Source organism: Nelusetta ayraudi, unplaced genomic scaffold, assembly GCF_046127955.1.
Source record: "Nelusetta ayraudi isolate G7.1 ecotype Tasmania unplaced genomic scaffold, CSIRO-AGI_Nayr_v1 ptg000023l, whole genome shotgun sequence".
Classification (NCBI taxonomy): domain Eukaryota; kingdom Metazoa; phylum Chordata; class Actinopteri; order Tetraodontiformes; family Monacanthidae; genus Nelusetta; species Nelusetta ayraudi.
The window spans coordinates 3,423,972-3,429,971 of NW_027466073.1; positions in this window are offsets into that span (position 1 = coordinate 3,423,972).

Here is a 6,000-nt window from a genome sequence, read left to right on the forward strand (position 1 = left end):
GGAAAAAGTAGCGGCAGGGCTGCGCCAGACAAATTTGAATGTATTTAAATGAGTCATTACGCGTAAAAGGACACCCCCTTCTATGCAAATATGCCTCATTCAAACAGCGGCAGATCCAGAAAGAGTTTGCGCTCGTGTCCGCGCGCAGTTTGACAGACGCAAACACCGCCAGCCAAAACCAGGTGCAGCTTCTGTCTGTCAAAGTGTTCCTGGCTTCTGAGTGAAACTTTCCTCTCTGGAAAGCCTGAAATATATATATGGCTCCCCAAATCTTATATATAGATGGGCATAGACTGAAGTATATATGCCAATGTTTTAGATGGGCTATGAAAAATACAGCTGGTCCTCAGGTGTTGGTGACTAACGCGTCTTGTGTCTTGACTTTCTTTCCATTATGGCAGCAGTCTGGTGCCATAATGGAAATATAAAAATAAATATAATGGAGATGCCAGGCGAGCACAGGAGCGCGTTTATCCTAGCAGAGTTTCGCTATTTGACTTCCGAAAACGGGAAATTTTAAAGAGAAAGATTTAAAAATGTTTGCTTTAATTTTATTGCATGTCTACTTGCTTCAGTAGCGAGGGCAGCCAGCTCACCATCTGAAAATATTTGTTTTCTTTTCCGTGCATCCATGAACATGTGGCAAGGTGCAGAAGGCCCAGGGGGGCTTGGAACCCCAGACTCTCGGGTAATAGCCATGTGCGCTTAACCATTCGGCCAAAGGGAAATCCCCTTGGCCAAGTAGCCTGGGCGCATGATCAATTGGAGCCATAGCTCTGGAGCTTCTGGGAAACATCCAAGCACTTGAAAATGGTTTCATGACTGCAAGCTGCAGTAACAGTGACCTCTGCTGGCCAAACACACACGCGCACACACACACGCGCACACGCACACCTCAATGAGCACGTTGCATTTATTGTAGAGAAACTTTTTTCGCTGAAGTATCATTGCTTCGATATCACCTTTGACTTTAAAAAAGTCCTGATTTGAAATAATCTCTCTCTCCATTTCTATGTGTTATATATATATATATATATATATATATATATATATATATATATATATATATATATATATATATACATATATATATATATATATATATATATATATATATATATATATATATATATATATATATATATATATATACATATATATATATTCATTCATTCATTCATTCATTTTCCATACCCGCTTAGTCCAGAGCTCAGGGTCACGGGGGTCTGCTGGAGCCTATCCCAGCTGTCTTAGGGCGAAGGCAGGGGACACCCTGGACAAGTCGCCAGTTCATTGCAGGGCCACATAGAGACAAACAACCATTCACACTCACATGCACACCTACGGACAATTTAGAGTGTTCAATTGACCTCACATGCATGTTTTTGGAGTGTGGGAGGAAGCCGGAGAACCCGGAGAGAACCCACGCAGACACAGGGAGAACATGCAAACATATATATATATATATATATATATATATATATATATATATATATATATACATATATATATATATATATATATATATACATATATATATATATATATATATATATATATATATATATATATATATATATATATATATACATATATATATATATATATATATATATACTTGCAAATACTTGCTTTCTGCAAATGCAGCATGTTTATTCGTGTTGGAGCAATAACAAGTACTACGAACAAAACAAAAGATGCACAGGGTAAAAAAAAGAATTAAACTTCATTATCGCCCTCAGGTGTCCATCTCAAGACCTCTTTCATAATGATCACTGACCGGCATCTCTAGGATCAAACAGACGTATTTTGATCAAGTCTTCCTCTGTGTGTGTTTATTTGTCTAATCTCTCTCGCACTCTGATACAATGTACTGACAAATATAACATACTAATATGATCGAATTTGTCATTCTGTTTTTATTTTGAAATTGGTTCTCGTTTTTTTTTTTTTTTTTTTTAGCGACTTCCTGCATTGACGAGGATAGCTCGCGGCTCGCGCACAAACTAGAGCAGACGCCGAAACGACAACTGCATGGTGCGAGCCGCGCGCCTGTTCGCGTCTAGTGTGAACCACCACATTGATTAACGTGGGCGCCGAATGGAAACGCTCGGCGGCGCTTCGCTTCCACGTCCAGTGAACTGACGTTAAATGCATGGCGCGATCCGCGAGGGGAGCCGCGCGCCTGTTGCGTCTGGTGTGAACTACATTGATTAACATGGGCGCCGAATGGAAGCGCTCGTTACAGGAAATGCATATCACTTTTGTCCTGTCAAGACTGCCATCTGACAGGGTTTTGAAGTGGAACTTTCCATTTACAATTGACGCCTTATCCATGTTAGTCCTTCCTAGTGCTCATCTACGCTCAGTGTCTTTTTCTTTTTTCTGTTGTGTGTACAAGCCGGCTGCAAGCGTGTGACTGTGTGCTGTGAGTCAATTCATTTCCCGTTTCCACAATCTAAGCGGCCAAAGGTTCAAAAAGCACCGTGTGCGTTAATCGCGCGATAAAAAATTTGTCAGCGATAAAGCTGCGTTGAGTTTAACACTTTAATTACGTGTTAACTTTGACACCCTTAATATATACATATATATATATATATATATATATATATATATATATATATATATATATATATATATATATATATATATATATATATATATATATATACACATATATATATATATATATATATATATATATATATATATATATATATATATATATATATATATATATATATATATGTACATATATATATATATATATATATATATGTACATATATGTATATATGTTCGCTACTGACTTTGACTTTGCGTTGTGTCTTCGGTGGGTATAATGAGGCACAGACGCATGCAGGTCATTTGGCAGGTGGGATTTATTTTCTGTTCATAGAAAATAATAAAACACAAAATGAGTTCGGCACAGCACATCTCCACCGACCGTCTCTACAACATACACATTTAAAAGAAAAGCATGTAAAATAATACAATAAAAACGATCTCAGTACTGTAACCACAACTCATTTCTTACCTCTCCCCAGCAATGCTAAAGCTAAAGAGAGGCAAAACCGCAAGGGTCAATAAAATAAATTAAAGCAATGAAATTAATTTTACAAAATAATAGCTCCCCCAAAACAAAGAAACAAAATTCTTATGTATGAACAACAACAATGGCATCTGCTCAGACATCAAAGTCAATGGACAGGCTCTGGACACAGTGACCAGCTTCAAATATCTCGGAGCAATTGTGTCCGACGAAGGATCCAAACGGGAAGTCCTTGCCAGGATTGCTCAAACAACTGCTGCACTGGCAAAACTCAAGCCCATATGGAAGGACAAAAACATCAGTCTTGCATCAAAGGTGAGACTACTGCGCTCACTGGTCATATCAATCTTCCTATATGCTTGTGAAACCTGGACCCTTACAGCAGAGCTACAGAAGAGAATACAGAGCATGGAGATGAGATGCTACAGAAGACTCATGGGTATCTCCTACACTCAACACGTCACAAACGAGGAAGTTCGGCAAAAGATCAGCCAAGCCATCGGCCCACATGATGACCTGCTCTCCACTGTCATGAAGCGCAAACTGAGGTGGTACGGACACATCACCAGATCCTCAGGCCTTGCGAAGACCATCCTTCAAGGCACCGTACAAGGTGGAAGGAGACGAGGGAGGCAAAAGAAAAGATGGGAAGATAACATCGGAGAATGGACCCACTTGAAACTAAGTGAGGCAATGAGAGCTGCAGAGGACAGAGAGGGATGGAGAGAGCTGGTCAGAACATCGTCTGTGGTGCCCCAACGACCCTCCAGGGTTATGGGATAGGCATAGGCAGGCATAGGTATGAACAAAATAAACAATAACAGATTTTTATGAAATCTAAACAACTAACACATCGGTTACATATATATATATATATATATTATTGCAGTGTTGCAACATATTTTTCAATCCATTGAAACCTCCTCCAGTTCTCCAGTCAACTAATGTCTTCATTCTGAGGCTTCTGGTGCAATTCCTCCAATCAAATCATCAACACATCAACTGTAGTCAGAGACTTTCATCATCACTATGGACACTGTTGCTTTTCCCTCCGCTTCATCCTTCAACTTTGGCTTCACTTTCAATATGATGCCACAGTTTTCACGGTCGCCTCCCCCGCAGTCCTCTGGCGCCCCCCAGTGGAGGCTTTGTAAAGCGCAGGGCCAGAGGGATCAGTGGCACCTGTTGTTGAGTTAAATGCAATAAAAGGTGTTACGGGTCCCCAGGATGGAGGACCACAATAACAAATACTGTACCTGTATGAAGCAGGTTAAACGAAGAAGCAGAGACACAGTTGGTGCTGTGGATCGTTCCAGAATGCATCTGAGATTTATTCACTCACGTATATCATATCAACAGTTACATAAACAATGATAAACATAAACATAAAAAATGCTTTGCCGTTTCCAATGCTATTTAGCTCAGTTCCACATACTCCTCTAATCAGTTCTCTTACATTCACATTCAATTCCATCTCTACAGTTCACAAACAAATACACATGCTTTAATGCATTACAATAAATGAACATTTTCCGTACACACAGACCCTAAGCTGTTAACAAAAATATAAAACAACAACAATCATAACGCTTTAACTTAGAGTACAAACACTGACTCTTGCTCCGGCGAGCGAAACTGCTGCTCCGCCGGACACAAAATGGCGACTTGTCGCGGTCATCTTAACATAAATAAAGTCTTGAACATAAATTAAATTCTCAAAAAACACTTTTGGTAGTACACAAATACTCATATATGTGGCATTACGGTGTTTTGTCTTTTTTCTTTAGCGACCAGTATGAAGCAGGTTAAACAAATAAGCAGAGACACAGTTGGTGCTGTGGATCATAGACATAATAAAGGCGAGACGCCGCCTGGGGCGCTGCGCAGCAAGAAATACGGCTGCCATGTTGGCCCGGTCGTCCTACTCATATGGTCGTACTCTGTGGTCGTGTTGTTTTCAGTTGTCCAAGATGCCAGAGCATTGTGCTGCATATTCCTGTGCCAACAGGCGGAGAGTAGGGCACGGGGATAACTTCTCACAGGTAAGATTAAACCTTTTTCTATTCGTCGTTTATCAATGTAATACTATTGTATTGTATTTACTGCTATGTCTGCCCGTGAAATAGCTGAATGCTTCAAAATGAAGCTTGGCGAACCACCACGATTTTTACCGAGAAACAAAGATAATACAAAAACAAGGATTTAGATTACAACGGATACCAGAATGCTATGATAGAAAGAATGCAAATATTGCCGATATAACATTGACCAGCTATTGTTTTTAGACAAGTGACACAGGCTGTAATATTCTCTCATGCCTCATTCCCATCCCACAGTAAATGCAGTCGAGATTACATCTGACTGAAGAGCAATTTGCAAACAGGCTTATTTATTATTACAGCAACTTTGGTTTATTATCAATAGATTTGCATAGGTTGGAAAAACTTCTGTTTGGGAGACGTTCGAAGAAACATTAATGAAGAAAATACGAAGAAGAAAGTGAGCTCCTTTTTAAAATGTGTTTTGGTGACTTCCTGTGTCACTTTGAAGGTTTCCTAAAGACAACGTTTTAAGGAAGCAGTGGGAAGTGGCTTTGAGGAGGGACAAATTCACGGCAAGCGATTCCTCAGTGCTATGCAGTGAACATTTTAAGGAGGAGGATTTCAACACGACAGGACAGATTGTGCGTCGCAAAGATTGCGTTATTCCCTCCATCTTTAACTTCCCAGATCACCTCCAGAGAGTAGGTGTATCACAAAAAAACATTCATGAAGTGAAATATTGCATTATTCATCGGGCAGGGTACAATACTTATGCCTGCCTGTCTGTCTGATCTTCATTTTAGCCAGAACAAAGCAGGAGCCTGTCCTCATCTGCCTCAAGAAGAGCTGAGGAGAGCCCGTCTATGACCCCTCAGGATGACGCAGAGGCCTCAACCTCACATTCAGA